Source organism: Trichosurus vulpecula, chromosome 6, assembly GCF_011100635.1.
Source record: "Trichosurus vulpecula isolate mTriVul1 chromosome 6, mTriVul1.pri, whole genome shotgun sequence".
Lineage (NCBI taxonomy): Eukaryota > Metazoa > Chordata > Mammalia > Diprotodontia > Phalangeridae > Trichosurus > Trichosurus vulpecula.
In genome coordinates, this window is record NC_050578.1 from 77,045,589 (window position 1) to 77,064,942 (window position 19,354).

Below are 19,354 nucleotides of genomic sequence, written 5' to 3' on the forward strand. Positions count from 1 at the left end.
CTAAGTGAATGGGAGGATATCGGTGTCCTTGATAGTAGAAAGGAAGTTCAGAACAGGGAAAGGGTTGGGGTGAAAGATAATTAGTTCTATTTTGGATGTGCTGAGTTTGAGATGCTTATGGGGCACTCAGTTTGAGATGTCCAAAAGGCAGCTGGTGATGTGGACTAGAACTCAAGGGAACAGAGCGGGGCTAAATTTATGAGAGCTGATAAAATTCCTCAGTGAAATATTACACAGGGAAAAGAGAAGGGGGTATAGTACAGAGCCTTGGGAACTGCCTACAATTAGTGGGAGAAGTGTTGATAAAAATACAGGAAAGGAGACTGAGAAGGAGTGATCAGGCAGGTAAAAGGAGATATCAATACCATCAAAATCAAGAGAAGAGAAAATATCCATTGGGATAAGGTGATCATTGGAGTCAATATGTTTCTAAGAGGTCAAAGATGGGAACTGAGAAGAGGGCAGGAATCTTTGTTTCAGTCAAAATTAACTTACAGTGGTAAAATCTGGGAGAACAAGTTTCCTCTTATGTAGGAATTTCCTGGGCAAACATTTTTTTAAGGCAGACATCATAGATGATCTAAGAGACTCTACAGAGAAACTGAATTAGAGCATTATCTTGAAAGTGCTCTATAAAATAGGCAGTGAATCCTATCCAGGATTCTCCTGCTTGATGTTTGCCATCATAGAAAGTCAGCAGTATTTCCCTGTGGGCTGCCTCTTGTTTATCTGCTCAACCTTCAGTCTTCTCACCATCTCCAACTACCATCTTGACCTAAAGAAACTTCCACCCTGGGCCTCTACTCTCCTGATTGATGACTGATTCTCCAAACCATTATTTCAGGAAAAGTGCTAGCCTTGTTTCACTTTCCTAGGGAATTCATGGTCTTCTCACCAGCTGCCTTGCCCTCAAGCTCATATCCTTTCACCTTTCCCCTCCCTACCCCCCTCCAGTTCTGAAATCAACATTTCCACTATTCCTGGATGGAAAGTGTCTGATCTACTCCCCTAAGGTTCACTTACCAGTCCTGTAACTTTTAGGAGCAAAGTGCCCCTTTTAGGTCACTATTATTATGTATAGTCTCCTTCAATAGAAAGTAAGCTCCTTGAGGGCAAGGATTTTGTTTCTGTTTTTGTTTTAGTGTGTGTTTGTTTTTTGTATTTGTATCTCCTGGGGCAGCTAGGTGGTGCAGCAGATAGAGTGCTGAGTCGGGAAGACACAACTTCTAGAGTTTAAATCTGAGCTCAGACACTTCCTACCCATGTGATCCTGTGCAAGTCACTTGACCCAATTTGCCTCAGTTTCCTCATCTGTAAAAGGAGCTGAAGAAGGAAATGGCAAACCATTCCAACATTTTTTCCAAGAAAAACCTAAATGGAGTCATAAGGAGTCAGACACAACTGAAATGACTGAACAACAACAAATTTGTATCTCCAGAACATAGCACAATGCTAAATAATATAACTATGTTATACTCCCTTAGGAGGTTGATACCTAAAATATCATCAGAACATAAAATAGTTTTGGGGACTATTGATGATGCATTGTTACATTTCACCTCAGCTCTGCACTATTCATCCCCTCGAAGTCCACGTCTACTAGCCAGCCAGACAAGGACTTGAGCTTCTCCCCTTATCAATGGTTACCCTCTTCAAAGGAGAAACTTCTGTTTCCAGTTAGCTCCCCTTGATGGACCTAGGACCTCTTGAAATCATCCAAGTGTAGGCACACCCAACTAGAGGTTAATACTTGGTCCCAGGACCAGGCAAAGAATAAAGAGCAGAAGAGGTAGCCAGAGGTCCAGGCTCATGCTAGAGGACTTGAGTCTCAGTTCTAGCTGTTATTTGGCAGCAACTAACCTGCTGCCAGGATGAAGAATGCCCAGCCCTCCTCCACTCCTTAGATTCCTGGAATTCCATCATGCTACCTAGAGGGTTGGGGAAAGAGAGAGCCAAGAGCAAAGCCCTTCTGGTCAGTGACCAATAAGTGCATTGATTTGTCGTTTCCAATTTGGAGTCACCACGATTAGGTGGAGTAGTTAGGGGCTTCATCAACCCCCAAAAGCCTAAGCACTGAGCTAGCCCATGCAGTCTGCCAGACTCAGGCAGGAAAATTCATCTTCTGAAGTTTTATGAGAAGTTTTCCATGAAATTAGTAGAGATGAGAAAGTGGCCAACAGCTGGCCTTAGGCAAAGTCTTGACATAGTCTAAGGCAAAGGTTTCTGAAACCATCTTCTCTTTCTACTTTTGACACCAAAAAGCCCACCCTCACACACACACACACACACACACACACACACACACACACACACACCTTGAGGGCTTTAAGCAACTACTGTTCCCCCTTCCTATTATCCAAAAGATCTATCATCAATCTTACAAACTTTAGTCTGAATTTCTTTCACCTATCCCAGATCATTTCCCTTTTCTCCATATTATAAAATGAAGTATTATATTCCCTACTTTTTTTTTTACCTTTGCAAAAAATGTGTAATTTTATTTAATCAGTTTTCATATTCTAGATTCTTGAGGGATAGAGCATCACTCGGATCCTGTGTCCAATGGCCTTGGCAGGAAGATTGCTTCTGAATTTGGCCCGAACCATTCCACTATTTCCATGAGCCCGAGTAACTTTTCCCCAGATAACTCTTGTTCTGTTTGGTTTCCCACCAGGAGTCACTGTGTTGTTTTTGGCTTTGTATACATAAGCACATCTCTTGCCCAAATAGAATTCAGTTTCATCCCGAGCATAGACTCCTTCAATTTTCAGGAGAGCTGTATGTTCCCTCTGGTTTCATAGGCCTCGTTTGTAGCCGGCAAAAATGGCCTTGGACCACAGTCTTCCAGACATTTTGCTGTTCTAGAAGTCCTGTTTCCACCAGGCCTCTCAGACTCCAAGATGGAGGAAAAAGGAAGAACCTATATTCCCTACTTTTTAAAACCAAGGCTCAGGGGAGATGAGAGGGGTGGTTTTTTGAGAGGAATGGTGGTGAGGGAAGGTGAGTAATTTTTAAAATTTTGCTTTATTTATTTAAAACATTATTTCTTTTTAAATTGAGTTCCATATTTTCTCTTTCCCTTACCCATTGAGAAGGCAAGCAACATGATACCAGTTATACATGTGAAGTCATGCAAAACATATTGCCATATTCCAAAAAAAAAAGCAAGAAAAATAAATTAAGTGGGAAAAAAGTATGCTTCAATCTGCACTCAGAGTTCCTCAGTTCTCTCTCTGGATGCAGATAACATTTTTCTTCATGAGTCCTTTGGAATCATCTTGGGTCATTGTATTAATTAGAGTAGCTAAGCCTTGAACAGTTACTCTTTGCTACAATATCACTGTTACTGTGTACAGTGTTCTTCTGCTCACTTCACTTTGCATCTATTCATATAAGTCTTCCCAGGTTTTTCTGAAACCATTCAATTTGTCATTTCTTATAGCACAAAAATATTCCGTCACAATCATGTACCGCAACTTGTTCAGCCAGGGAAGGTGAGTCATTAAGAATTGGGCGGGGTGGGGGGTGGGGAATTATTAAGGAGGCCCTCCCAGTTCTGTAAAGGCTGTCTTCCAATGCTAAGTATGGCTCCTTTCAGCTACTTACTTTTCAATTAATTTTCATTTCCCTAGTGAAAGCACTAGGCAATTATATTTTTGGATTATGATAGGGCTCTGCAGAGAGAAAACTAGTTAATTTGAGCTTAAAATGGGAGCGAGGGCCAACAAACTTGAAGGAAATCTTGTGCCAAGTAGAAGAAACCAGAATGTTCCTTTGTACTGTAATTCACATAGATCATCCTCTAGTTTCTGAGTACCAATTGTCCTGAGGGGAAAACCAACCTTTTAAACATTGAATGTGTCCACCCTTCCTCCTTTTCCAATTTAAGGCATAAGCTACACTACTCACAGGGACACAGTTCCCCCAACTGCCAGTTTAGGGGCAATATTCTTGGCAAGTTTAAGAATTCATGGTCCCATTATTCAGAGCTCCTGGGAGACTCAAACCAAACAACCCATGCCTGGAATTCCATTGCCAGCTCTTTGCAAACAGTAGAATGGAAGATAAGTTGATTTCTTGGACGATCATAGTTATCAAGGACTAAAGGTAAATCAATATTATATTCCACTCCCAGATATCCTCTTTTATGTACTCCTCCCAGGTTCTTCCCTCCCAGTCCAGAATTTGGAACAAGCCCATTGACAGATGATTATCAAAATGCAAATATTTGCTTTAAAATGTGGCAGTTAACAAGTGTTTGCCAGAGAAAGAATAGTATATAGGTGAAAGTGATTGTCCCAGTCTCTGTGCAGTCTACATAGGATTGCCTTTAATGTAGGGGTTTTCTACCCATGGTATATGGGTTGATTTCAGGGAGTCTGTGAAGTCAGAATTTTTAATATTTAGATAATGATATTTCAACATATTGGATTTCTTTGTGACATTATGGATCATTTAAAAACTTTATTCTGAGAAGGGAACCATGAGCTTCAACAGCTCATGTCTGTCAAAGGGGTCCAGGACACAAAAACACTGCTGTTTGATCATGTCAAGAGTCCACTATCCACCGATTTTTTTTGAAATTCTATTTTAATTTATGGAATAAAACAAACATTTCCATAACATAGTACAATTAAAAAGATGATTGTACGTGAAATATCAAATCTACCACGCATAACTCGATATTCCCTTAAATATGAAACAAAATTATCATGTAAATTTCTTTATTTCTCCCCCCCCATGGCTATTATTAGACACAAATAGGCATATTTACATACACACGCGTATACACATGTATATATGTAGTTAATTTGGGTATTTATAATAGATAAAATAACTTATTTGCTCAAAGTCATTCTTGAACAGTATTGCTGTTACTGTATACAATATTCTCTTGGTTCGGTTCATTTCACTCTTCATTATTTCATGCAAGTCTTTCATGTTTTCCAAAATTATTGAGCTCATTCTTAAATAATGTTCCTAAGTTGCCGACTTTTTTTTTTTTTGTAGTTGGATAGGCCAGATAAGCTACAAGCCACACAGTACATAAAAAGTGAATCTGCCTTTCTTTCCCACCAAACTGCCCTTTTTACCTAGAAGTGACTGGGTTGTACAGTAGATAGAGAGCTGGGCTTGGAGTGTTGACCCTAGCCACGTCTCTTAACTCCGACTCAGTTTCCTCAACTTCTTAGAGTTGTTGTGAAGATCAAATGAGCTAGTTTGTAAAGGACTTAGCATAGTGCACGGTGCATAATAGGTACTTAATAAACATGTGGCTTTAAAACTTTATCCATGATTTCATGCACCTAGGAACAAAAGAATTCTTCCTGTGGTTTTACTTTCAGAGGTCTTTGCCTCTGCACCTTCTCTCCCCAGTGTCATTTCCCCAGGGAAGTTCAGTGAAGGAGGAAGAGGGCACTAGTTAGGATGAACTCTGGGTAGCCAATACACTGAGTACAAGGTCCTTTTACCTGTGAAGTAAAGTCACTAGGAAGGTATAGAGGAACAGAGGGGGAGGAAGTCGTGGAGATAGAGTGACCTGGATACTTTCAAATTTTCTCGTGGAGAAATTTGCCCAAGCTCTTTCTTTTTAATTGTGGACAAGGCAGAGTTAAGAGTTATCACCTTGCTAGCTAAAGCTGAAATGGATTCTTTAACACCCCCTACCCCTGGGACCCTTCCTTCTCTCTCACTGGAGAGCATGGAAGGTGTATGTTAAAGAATTCCTCCCAGATCCTCAGTTTAAGGAAAAGGCCCAAGGTATCCACTTCATCATTTCCTACCTGGCTGCAGACTTAGGGGAGCACCCCCCCATCCCACTCACTACCCTGTTCTTTTATTTCTTTTTATGTGTTGTTCCCCCCCCTCCCCCTTAGATCATAAGCTTTAGAGGATGGAGCTGTCATTTGCCTTTCCTTGCATTTCTAGCACTCAGCACAATGCCTGGTATACACTGGACTCTTAAATGTTTGTTGATTGACCAATGGAATATACCTTAATGCTGGAAAAACTTGTTTGAAGGACCCTTTTCAATTCTGTTGAGGGTCTTTTGGTTTAAGATAGAATACGTGTGGATGGTGACTACAAGTCAAATACCATAAAGCTATGCTGTTTCTTCATCACTATTCACCTATTGCAGTCCTTCATAATGAAGGGAGTGGGGGAGAAAGCAAACACGTCTCATTGATACTTCAAGGTACTGTATAGAGGATAGAGTGCTGGGCTTGGGAGACCTGAGTTCAAATCCTACCTCAGACACTTACTAGCTGTGTGACCCTGGACAAATCACTTAACCTCTTTCCACCTTGCCAGAACATTGACATTTTTCGTGTGCTTCTTGTCTAATTTCCAATTTTATCTTTAAACACTGAAGATGATTTATACTAGTTCGATCTTTTGGTAAATTCCCCTCTATAACAAACCTGACCTCTGTTGAGGGAGGAGGAATCCAAATGCCTCTCAAGGCAATTGATTCTACTTTGGGTTAGTTCTTATTTTAGGAAATTTTTCCCCCTGATATCAAGGCTAAATTTACCTCTTAGAATCTTCTGCCCATTGCTCAGAGTTCTGCCTTTTGAGCCAATGGGAACAAGTGTAATAATCCCTCTTTCATGTGACAATCCTTCAAATCCTGGAAGCCAGCTGTCATGCTCCTCCAATCTTTCAAATATTCGAAGACAGCTGGCATGGCCTTCCAATCTTCAAATACTTGAAGACACTCGTCATGCCCCCTCCTAAGCCTGATTTCTCCCTGGTTACACTTCAACCAGTCCTTATACTGTAAGAACTCAAGACCCACCCATGACCTAATGAAGAGGGTATTTGCTTTGGAGTCAGGAAGACCTAAATTTAAAAGCGGCCCCAGACACTTACTGGCGGAGGAACCCTGGGAAAATGACTTAATCTCTCGAGGTCTCAGTTTCTTCATCTCTATAACGAGGTGGTTAGACCTGATGACCTCTTCAGTCCCTTCCACTTCTAAATTTATGGTCTATGATTATCTTCTTTGTCCCTTTCCAGTCAATCTCTATGTTATCAATGTCCTATCTAAAATATGATATATAGAAGTAAAATGTGCATATATGTATATATAATAATGCTATATGTATACATATGTGTATATATACATATACTATGTATGTGTGGTATAGAACGTATAAAATACATTATGTATGATAAATGTATTATGTATTATATAGTACATGTATTGTATTTAATATATAATATGCTCATGTATCAAATATAATAGTCTATAATCTATGAACATATATATGTAGTAGCAGCTAGGTGGCACAGTGATAGAACACCAGGCCTGAAGTCAGGAAGACTCATCTTCTTGAGTTCAAATCTGACCTCAGACACTTACTAGCTGTGTGACCCTGAGCAAGTTGCTTAACTCTGTTTGTTCAGTTTCCTCGTCTGTAAAATGAACTGGAGAAGGAAATGGCAAACTTCTCCAGTATCTTTGCCAAGAAAACTCCAAACAGGGTCACGAAGAGTCAGACACGACTAAAATGACGAAACAACATATGTGTGTGTATATGTACAGGTTTGTATATGTGTATATATCTATATATACATACATATACACATAAAATGTGTATATGTATATTTGTGTATATATACATTTATACACACATATGTAAAAAGAGGAGGCAGAATTTGGTCATTTGTAAGATCTCCTCCAGCCCCAGAGCTATGAGCTTGAGATGCATTAGCCAGGGAATGGGGCTAAAGAATCTCTAAGACCTCTACTAACTCTTTGACTCTATGGCTGACTATGATTAGTTGGAAGCAGTTTCAATGTCTTGCTTATTTCCTTTGCCAAATGGAGATAATGGCTTTGCTACCACCAACAGCACAGGGTTGATATTCAGAGTAAAAGTGAAATGTATACAGAAAGTACAGTGGTATTATGCCATAGTTAGCTTACACACAATTAGATCATGAACCTGAGGATTTTTGTAACACAGCTAATGAGGCATTTAGCATAGAGCATTTAATATACCACATTATATTCTAATGTCCCCCACTCCTGGAATTTTCTGCCTCTTCATCTCTACCTCCTAGTTTTCTTCATGCCTTAGTTTATGCAAAAAGCCTTCCTCCTTGCCTCTCCTGTAAGACTACCCCTCATTTATCCTGACCATGTCTTATTTGTACATACTTGTTTGTCATCCCTTTCCCCACCCCTCACTCCCTATCCCAATTAGGCTGTGAGCTTCTTAAGAGCAGAAACTATTTTCAGCCTTTCTTTGTATCCCTAGTAGTAAGTATAGCGCCTGGAACATTGTAGGCACTTAATAATGCTTGTTGACTGATGAATGAAAAGCTCATATTTTTCTCCAAAGAAATTTCATTTGTATCCTAGTAATTAATTCTAATTTTCAAAGTTAGGTAACGTGTGACAAAAAGCAGATTCACAGAATTTTATATTTATCTTGAGAAAGGGAAAGAAGCATCAATGTTCACTCAATCTTCAATTCCTTTTGTTGTTGTTCAGTCATTTCAGTCACATCTGACTCTGACCTTGGTAAAGACATGAGAGTGGTTTGCTATTTCCTTCTCCAGCTCATTTTACAGATGAGGAAACTAAGGCAGCCAGGGTGAAGTGACTTGCCTAGGGTCACACAGCTAGTAAGTGTTTGAAGCCAGATTTGAACTTTGGACGATGAACTCCAACTCCAAGCCCAGAATGCTGTCCACTGAGCCACCTAGCTGCTTTAATTCCTACCAAGCCCTTAATGTCTCTCATATCTTATACATCATAATCTATACAATTATCTATCCATTGCTCACTATTATTCAATGTTAATGAACTTTATGTCAGCCCTTTTAAGGTGACATAGAAAATGAGTTGTGTGACTTTTTAAAAATGGTTTTTACTAACCAGGGATAGAACATTAAATATATGCCTTTGGCTAATATCTTGTGAGAGACACAGAAAGCTAGCTTGGATACAAAGAATTCATGGGTGGGGTCTAATAATAAAACATAAATAATAATAGATGTCAGCATCAACATAATAGAATAATAAAAGGCCATGATTTCATGAACACTCAATAGTCAGAATTCTCTTCTAGTAACAGAGAAACATGGGTTTCGTCTCCAATACACAAAACAGCACCAACTCCACCGTGATTGTTCTAATAAGTTCTGTCCAGTGTGAACCTGGCCATGAAGTCATATATATCCAAGCAAAGGCGTTTTTGAATTGGTGGAGAGTCATGGATTTTCCTTTGGTCCAGAAACAGAAAATTCCGGATGTCATCTAGCTTGCACCTTTGAACAAACCTACACTCACATAATACTCAGGCAGGTACCTGTTTCTCCAAAGTTTTCATAAAAGGTGACTCTGGTAATGTTTCACAACCTTTCTCTTTAGGAAAGCCATTTTACTCATAAGTGGCTGGGTAAATAGCTAATAAATAATGGGTAAATAATTTAACAGGTAAACTCAAGAAGGTTGAACAATATGCATTTTGGCAGGATAACAATTCTGGAAGCATCCCAAGGAATGGGTGACCTGAAAATATAGGAGGGTCAGAAACGAAGCTAATGTTCAATCAAACACACCAGGTAGAATGACTTTCCCATGGTCACACAGGTAATAAGTAAATAGCAGGGTGGTGCTCAAGCTAGATTTTGCTGATGACTGATCTAACATAATGACAGCTATTCCTTACTGTTTACAGACTAAATTCTCTCTTTAAGTGACCCAAATGCTTTGAGAAATGCACCATGGAATTAGAGGTCTAGAGAACCATTACAGAATGATAGAATATTAGTATTTGAAGGCAGCCCTGTGGTTATCGAGGCCTCCAAAAGTCTTTCACCACAATATAGTTGACAAGTGATTATTCAGCCTTCTTTGTAGATCTCTAGTGAGGAAGAACCCAGTACTTCCAAGGCAGACCAGTCCACTTTGGGGCAGCTCTAACCATTAGCAAGTTTTTTCACGACATTAGTTCTAACTTTGCTGTTTCATACAACCCTCTCATCTTACTCCAGGAAATAAGTCAAGTGACTTGTTCAAGATCACACAGGTAACAAGTGGCAGAGTTGGGATTTGAACCCAATTCTTTTTACAGTAAAAACTCATTGCACTTTGGGACAAAATCCTCTTCTCAAAGCAATGAGTCATGCCAACTCAACCAATTTCCTCTGACTTCTATGTTCTAGGTTTGTTGGAAGCAATTCCAAAGTTTAGAGAAGCGATCAGGTTTTCTGTTCCCCAACATCTAGCAGTTAATGCTCTCTAAATGGATGTTTATATGGGAAATACTGTCCCAAACTATTCAAAAGTGCAAGCAAAACCTAACGAACAACTTGAGTAAACTTCTGTGAGCTTGAGTGAAGGGTATGAATTATTTTGAAGATAAATGATAGCTGACCAGATCATGGCTCCTATCAAGTGCTTGGGGGTGGGGGTGGGGAAGCAGATGCTACTCTTAGCCCTTGAGTCCTTCCACATTAAAGGCTCACTATTTTGGATCCTATGCCAGCCTTTCCCCATGCCTATACAAGTGCTCGTGTCCACGTGAGGTTACAGGGGGTGTTTGGCAGCCATGTAATTTGAGGTTGTATTGCTCCCACTTTGAGAGTTAGAAATTCTCAGTTTCTGCCTTCAGCTTTTATCAGTGAGGCTCTTCTCTTCCAGGGGTCTTGAAGATTTATGAGTGCCAGTTGGTACTTGCCTGGACCAGTGGACAGTCTTTTTTTTTTTCTGAGTGCTAATTGATCATAGTGCTTGAGGACAGTTCTTTCTGTACTAATGACTTTGTACAAATGATCTTTGACCTTCAGTAGTTTGTTGTCTGGGGAAAACCTGCAATGTACTGATTCCCATAATTAATTGAAGGATGATATACAGTCAATGACACTGGGAGGTGGTGGTTATCTCACTGCGGAAAATCTGCTCAGCTAGGATACTGACAAATATCCCAAGAATATGCTTGACAGAAGCTACAGTTACCTTAGATGGGGAGAAGAGGACAGGGGAAGAGGCAATATAGAACTTTTAGCAGAAGTTAAAGGAAAAGGAAAAAAAGTTATTGCACTTTTGACAAGCAAATTTACAAAGTTATATGTAAGTTAGAACTATTAACTCGTAGCATGCAAACATAGAAGATCATAATGAGCCATACTTAATATAAAAGTTGTTTGGGTTCCCCTTACCCCCACATAGTAAATCTTTAAAACAAGCAAGTAAATTGAGCCCTGATTTGTGGCATTTGCTGATTTCCTGGGTATAAAGGCTTGGCCAGTACAAGCTAGCCTTAGAACACTACTGGTCACCCCAATAACGCTGCCGCTGTGAAGATTCGTTCACCCTTTCCAAGCGTTTTGGTGGCGTTTAAGGAACGCTGTCCTCTGCTACCACCTTGTGTTGAAGATGAGACCTACCAACTGTCATTTGGAAGGAAACTAAAAATTCCAGCTTTTTAATAACACATATATAGAATGAAAGGCACTTTAAATATTACCAACAACTCTGTAAGGAGGTACTTATTACTAATATTTCCATTTTACAAATGAAGAAAACGAGAAGTTGAATGATGAGTAAAATTACACAATTGCAACTAAGGTCTTCAGAACACCAAGTCTAAGGTCTTTCTATTACTCCATGCCTCTCTTTCTGTGATAGGGACAGGTAATCATTCTTTGGATAGAAAATTACTCAGTGATGTTGTCTCCATTCCTCCCTGCTGCATGAGGAAATTAAATGAGAAGAAATCTCATAATTTTTTCCACTTATTCCTATAACTTTCTATCCATACTGATGACCCACCCCTGTTAAACCTATAGAATTATCTCTTTTTCATCCACAGCATTTCTAGTGATCTTTGCAAAGATCCGACATCAAAAAATATCTGAGAGCCAAAGCATGGGGATAATATCAGAAAGCTGAGGGAAGAGCCTTCATTACTTTTGTATAAGAGCAACAAGACAAGGAAAACATTTTATTGGAGATACTGTATTCACACTGGTATTAGTAGAGGTGTGTTTCTTTCCTGTTCTTTATCTTATTCCATCCCCTCTTGGTCTAGGACTCTGAGGAGAATAGGGACCATTACCCATAAATAGAAGCCTCCTCATCAGCCTTTCTGCATTGTCTTTTCAATCCATCTTTCACTGCGTCCTTGATATTGCTAAAGTGCAGATTTTATCATGTTACTCCCCTTCTCAGTAAATTTCAGGGACTCCCTCTTACCTCTAGTAACATATATAAACTCCTCTCTTTGTCACTCAGAGCTCTTCCCAACCTGGCCTCAATCTATCTTTCCAGCCTTATTGCACAATCCTTTTTATACACACTGATGTCCAGCCAAAATGGCTTTCTTACTGTTCCTCTTATATGGCATTCCATCATTGCCTCCTCACCTTAGCCCCAGCTGTCCACCATGCACAGAATGTCTCCTTTTCTCATTTCCATCTCTCAGAATCCCTAGTGTTGTTGTTTTTTTTCAAGCTTTAGCTAAGCACCACTTACCTTATGAGTTCTTTCCTGATCACCCCAGTTACTATTTATCTTGTTCATTTTTGAAGAGGACTAGTGATATCAGGGATGATGTCTTAACTTGCACATGAATTTGGTTTAAGTGAGGCAGTTTTGTATCTATTTTTGTGTATATGGGATGCTCTGGCATTCATACCACCCTGCAAGAGTTGAATGTTAAATTTTCAGTGTGAGCAATTAAACCTTGGAAATTAGTGAAAGCTAAAAGTCAGGGCTTGATTTATTATTCTGTTAATTGTCTGGACCTAAAATGATGGAGAAATTGTTAATAATGCAGATTAAACATAAAAGTGTGTCGTTTGATTTTCAGAAAGCTGGGTTACCAGCATATATGTACATGGTGGCCTCCCCACCCTCCAGACTATAAGCTCCATCAAAGCAGGAATGGATTTCATTTTTGTTTTCATATCCTCAATGCTTAGCACAATGCTTAATAAATGCTGGTTAATTTATTGATGGTTGATAAACAGAGAGAAGCAGCCTCCGGATATGCTGAGCAAATAAATACATAAATAAATCAGAGGGAAACTTGTGCAGCTCCATTCCTCATTACTGTCCCTATTAGCTCCACCACCACCATCACCACCATCACCACCACCACCACCAGTAGCATCAGTGAAACACAAATGTAACTGGAATCCCAAAGCCTAAGTAAGGGATTCTGTCCTTATCGGTAAAGATCAATGCCGTGTGCTTGTATGAGGGGTGAGGCAGAGTTGGTCAAAGCACGAGCAAGAAGAGCTCTTCAATTTACTTCCAGTCTTGAGTGTTTTCAGTCTCTTCCAGTTTCAGACCCTTCTGGCTTCCACTTTCGGGAGAAAAGATAGATGATAACAACCCACTTCATGTTGCTGAAGGAAAAGATTCTGGGAAGAAGTTGGTGTAAGAGAAGTTACAAGTCTTCATTAGGTGATTTCTACCAATAAGGAGACAGTCTCATACCAATTGATTTTGGTACTTGGGTTGTACACAGTATAGTGGGGAAAGCACTGGATTTGAAGCCAGAAGACCTGGGCTCCAGGTCCAGCTCTGTCTCTAATTAACAGTGTGACCTGGGCCCAGACATCACAACTCCTTGAACCTTTGTTTTCTCATATGCAAAATCAGAATTTTGTACCATATGATCCTTAAGGTCTCTTTTCACTCCTGGTATTATTATTCCTCCACTCCTTACCAACACTTTTGTTCTCCAGAGGTATTTATGATACTAATTGACTCTTTCCTTTTTGAGGGAACTGGGAAGAAATGATCAAGGAAAAAATGCCTGCATCAGTAGGGATCAGAATGGTAAGTCAAGGGCAAGAACCAGACAGATAAATGAAAAGTCAGAGGCCAGAATGGGAAAGATAAATTATAGAGCTGATTGGCTAGAGAAAGGCAGGGTATGGGATGCACATCCAGCATTGAGGGGTAAAAGGGTGTTAAATTATCTAAAGAGTTAGTTTAATTTATCAAATTCAATAGGTCTGTGGGTACATGTTCTTATGATCCAGTCATGTCAGGCTAAGCCCACCTTTCAGTTTCTCACAAAGTCCTTTTTGCTTTGAATTTCCTACTACCACTGCCCTCTGTATTCTCCATGACAAGAGGTAACCCATTTACTAAAGCATGAAGGCACTGTAGCCAGCAGAGGGGGGTGTACTCACCTGTGAAATCAAGGACTATTGAGGCATGGAAATCATTTGAAATTTTTCCATGCAGCCTTTAAGAGAGGGAGTGTAGTGGTTCTAAAATTGTACATCAATAGTCTCAAAACTCCTGGAAGGCTAGTAAGTACTGGTCTAGGGGCTAATAATAATAATAAAGATGATGATAAGAATACATGATTTTATATGTATGTATGTATATATTAAAACATATCCAAAGCCTATTACTAAACGTACCTAGAGCCTGTATGTTTAGGTATCTGTGAATATTGAAATAGACCTGAAGGAATTTCAGGAGTTCCCTATAACCCCCAGGACAAAATTTAAAATATATCATTTGGGACCATCTTCACTACTTGGTGTTTTTCATTGTCTTTCACTGGCACAACTGCAGAAATCTCAAGACTATTGATAAAATTACAGCTATCACAATAAGTTTTAAATATATTCCTTTATCCAATGAAACATTTGAAAGCCAGTTACCTATATCTTAGTTCTCAAGTGGAAGCAATTTAATCTTATTGTTTTCCTCAAAGTTAAGTTTACTACTCCATTAAAAAGTAAAACTTCTACATCTTTATCATATAATACCTTTATTCTGTGTCCCCACCCCACCTTTGATATTCTCTCTCTCTCTGTATATACATACACACATGCAAACATGGATGTGTGTGTGTGTGTGTGTATGTGAATTGGTGTGTGTGTGCATGAGTTAGTGTATGTGTATGTATGTATATGAAATTTCCTAGCCCTGCTTTGAAGATATATATTATCATTATATCATCCAGAAAAGACGTTATACTGTATAGACCTAATATTATACATGAATATATAACTATTAAACCAATGAACAAAGAGCAAGTCTAAGAACTGAGTTTTCCTAGTCATCCAAATTAGGAAGCTGAGACAAGTAATGACCACGTGTATATAACAGTAAATGCAAAGCAATAGGATATTTTATACTTGTATTACATTATAGCAGCTATACTTTATATACATATATATACACACACACAATAGTGCTAGGTTTTGCTGGCTGATTGTAACAAACAGATCCATCATCAAACATTTGCAGTTTTCCTACACAGAGAGAGTTACTATGAAAGGAGGAAGAACATTGTTGCAACAAAATCAGGACTGTTCCCTCAGGGCCAAGCCGAAAGTCACAGACTAACCTATCATAGGGGGAAACTTCCTTATCTGTGTTTGATTTGATTCCTCATGAAACAGCCAGTTACACAACAGAGTTCCACATTCTTCACAGGGTATCATAACCAGGCTCAGAATCAACCAAGTAGGAAACATTCCTGTTCAGAAAGGAAAGAACAGAGTAAGGAAACTGAGTCAAGAAATTCCTGCCATTGCTTTTGGAAGGCCATCTTCTTAACCCTGGAAATCATTGACATTTACCAGCAGGATTTTCCATAAGGTCCTCTCTCTGAGCAGCTTAGCATATCCCTTGAATGGGTGGTATATGGGCTTAAGAAAAATAGTTATATAACTCAGAGCAAATCAAAATACAGGGAAATTCAAGTTCCAACTGGTTATGTGACTAGCTGTATTAAGGAAACGATGGTCATAAAGCCAATACAGAAAATTTCTCATTATTGTTTCATTTTTTCCCCTTTGTATTCCCAGTGCCTAGCACATGGTAGGCGCTTAACAAATGCTAATTCATTGATTGATTGTCAAATAGGGGGCTCTGAATGATCTGAATTGAGGCAGCTAGGTAGTACAGTGGATAGAGTGCTGGGCCTGAAATAAGAAAAACCTGAGTTCAAATCTGGCCTCAGACACTTAACTAGCTATGCAACTTTGGGGAAGCCATTTAACTTCTGTCAGCCTCAGTTTCCTCAACTGTAAAGCGGGCATAATAATAGCACCTACCCCCCCCCCCCCACCCCCCTGCTTGTTGTGAGAATCAAATGAGAAGAGATTTTTAATTCGTTGTTTTTAATTTTTACTCAATTTTAAAATTTTCAGTCCCAGATTATCTCCCACCTCATCTTGCCACCCCCAGTCAGGAAATATAAAACCTATTACAAATATGAAGTAATGCAAAACAAAATTCTACCTTAGCCACATATAGAGAGGAAAAATAAAAAAAAGAAAAAAATATGCTTCAATCTATACTCTGAATTGATGGACTCTGACTATTTTTTTCACTTTATTTTTGTTGCTTTTTTGTGCAACATAGCTAATATGGAAATATGTTTTTGTCACATGTATAATTGATATATTGCTTGCCTTCTCAGTGAGTGGGGGGAAGGCCTGGAGGGAGGGAGAGAATTTGAAATTTAAAATCTTTTAAGTGTATGTTAAAATACGTATAATTAATGTTATAAAAAATCTGTACTTTCCATCAGCTCTCTGTCTGGTGATGGATAGCATTTTTCTTCATAAGTCTTTTGAAATTACGATGGGTCATTGTGTTGATCAGATTTACTAAGTCTTTCATAGTGTATTATCTACTAAGATAATATTTGTAAAGCACTTAGCATAATGCCTGGCCCATATTAGGCATTATATAAATGCTAGTTATTATAATATCATCATCATCATCATCATCATTTTCATTTTTATTATCTGGATAGTTGAAGTGACAGGGTCTATAAATTTCACATGTAAGAGTTAAATTTGAAGAATAGTCATTTTTATAGGTCGAGTGAGAGGTAGGGTTCTCAGGCAAGCATTTCTGGCTTCACTGAATGGAGAAACATCTGCTTATTTTCATAGCTAACAAATCTACATTTAAAAAATCACGTGTTAAGTTGGGTCAGCCAGTAGACTATATTTTATACTGTCATAGACATGACTGAGCTCATCTGCAATAGTACACTGAGTACTCCTCAAACCCAAGAGACCTTCCAGAATAACACACAGAATTGGACCTATGCCACAAAATGAGCTAATGGCTCATTGTCTTTCATTTAGCCCAAACCAACCGGCCAGCAGCTCACAATATTTGTTCTGGGTCTCCTCAAATTTATCAACATTAAGAGCACTGTTGTACAAAACCTGTCTGGTATCAATGCTTATTTTCATTACTTCTATTCATTTTTCCAATTTTTACTTTCTCATTTTATTTCTTTTGGTCCTTGGGTGTGTACAAAATTAAGCACAGCTCTCTATCATTGTATCATTTCACTTTTACCTTAGTTCATAAGCAAGACATGTAGGGAAGTGGAGGTTTATAGAACTATTGGTTCATAAGGAAATGAATTTCTTTCTTCTGTTTCATTGCCATGACCAAAGAATTCAGTACTAAATCATAAGAGGTCGCACCTCACAGACTTGTCTTATGCAGACACACATTCTGGTTGTCAAGATCATACAGCAAAACCTTTCCAGAATGATACAGAAGCTAGCACTCTGAAAGATTGAACTGTTCACTCTGAATGAGGTGAAGAGTTCGCTGATAAGTTCTCAGGACCAGCCATCTTCGTTACCTAAATATCACGTATTCACAATGCTTAGGTGTTACATATTCAGGGACTTGTCCAACTTGTTATGGTGACTTGTGAAGCAACTATATGTAACATTCCCTTAACCATTCCTTCTTACTCACCTCCCAAACTTGCAGAGGTACTATGGGAAATCTGTTTATAAAGGATTGTGAATTGGAAAATTCATCACTAATGATGAATTACAAACTTTCATGTTCATATATCTTGAGTATATTCCCTTAGATGCAATAGAGTACAGGAAAATTCATTTAAATGCAAAAGAAACTCACAAAATTAAAGTCAATTCAACTGAAATATTGGTGTATTTATCACCTTTTATTTGTAAGTTATGTGGGAGGGAAATAAAGACAAAAATAAATGTTGCCTCTGACCTCGAGGAGTTTACATTGTCTCATGGAAGACACTACACACACCAATTACAAGGTAATTTAAGGAGAGATGGGGAATAATAGTTTTATTGTAAAGGTCAAGGAAGAGTGAGGTTTTTGTTGTTTTGTTTTTTTAATGAAGGGAGACTTGAGATGTTCGTAAACAGTGGAAGACCTAGCTGAGAACCCAATTTATATGGAAAGAACTGAAGATGAGAGAATGATAGATAGAAACAGGAAGGGGAAGAGAGAGAGAGAGAGAGAGAGAGAGAGAGAGAGAGAGAGAGAGAGAGAGAGAGAGAAACAGAGACAGAAACAGAGAGACAGAGAGAGACAGAATGAGACAGAGACACAGAGACAGAGAGAGAGACAGAGATAGAGAGACAGAGAGGCAGAGAGAGACAGAATGAGACAGAGAGGCTGAGAGAGTGAGAGACAGAGAGAGCAAGGTTGCAAGGGAAGGTGAGGAAAGGAGGAGAGGAAAGGAGAGGAGGAAGGGAAGGAGGGAGAGAGAAAGGAAGAATGACCAATGGAACAAACTCCTCAAAGAACTGAGAGGGAATGAGAATGGATGAGATTGAGTATAGATAAAATAAAGTTCACCCTGGGTACCTTCTGTGTTAGGCATGAAAGATATGCACAAATATTAAGCAAATTCAGATGAGTTCTAATATAGAAGCTAAAAACAGGTAGGAGAAATTGGAAGGGGAGGGCTACTATAGCCTCCAGTTGGAGGAGGAGGCTAAGGAAAGGCTTTATTAGAGATTACTGTCTATCCTGGGTTTTGAAGCAAAGGAAGGCTGTTTCAACAGTTTGATATGTAGGAGGTATATTTCAGGAATTGAAGAAATCAGTATTAGATTTAATAAAGCTGTTCACTTTTGATAGAATGTAGAGTAAGCAAAGGGGAATAGTATGAAATAAGACTGGAAAGGGATGTTGGAGCCAGATTGTAGAAAAACCAGATTTTCAAATCAAAGATTACTTCATCTCCCAATTGGCCATCTCTCAGCTCCTCACAGACAATAACCCATTTCTCATCTCTGTGACCTTGCATTGGTCATTCACTACCACCAGCCTTTGGGTCCCTTAGTTAGGATACAATATTTCTACGGTTTTTCAGAGACAACAAAAGCTGCTCCAGTTCCACATCCTCAGGACCTGGTCAGAGGCTGGCCATCACCCTAGCAGGAGGGAGGTTTTGTCTTTGCTCTTTACTGTTCTTCCTTGATAAGGAGTAGGTTCCCTGGGTCAGAGATCTCACCCTAATTTATAGTGACCACCTAGGTCTTTTCTCAAATCTTTATCTCTATAGGTTACAGGCCATAACCAGGCAATGGCTATCCACCAAAT

General features: G+C 39.0%; 1 pseudogene; it reads right to left on the reverse strand.

The window, feature by feature from the left end:
• Positions 1-2,482: 2,482 nt before the first annotated feature.
• LOC118854182 lies at positions 2,483-2,877 on the reverse strand (annotated as a pseudogene).
• Between the last annotated feature and the right edge of the window lie 16,477 nt (positions 2,878-19,354).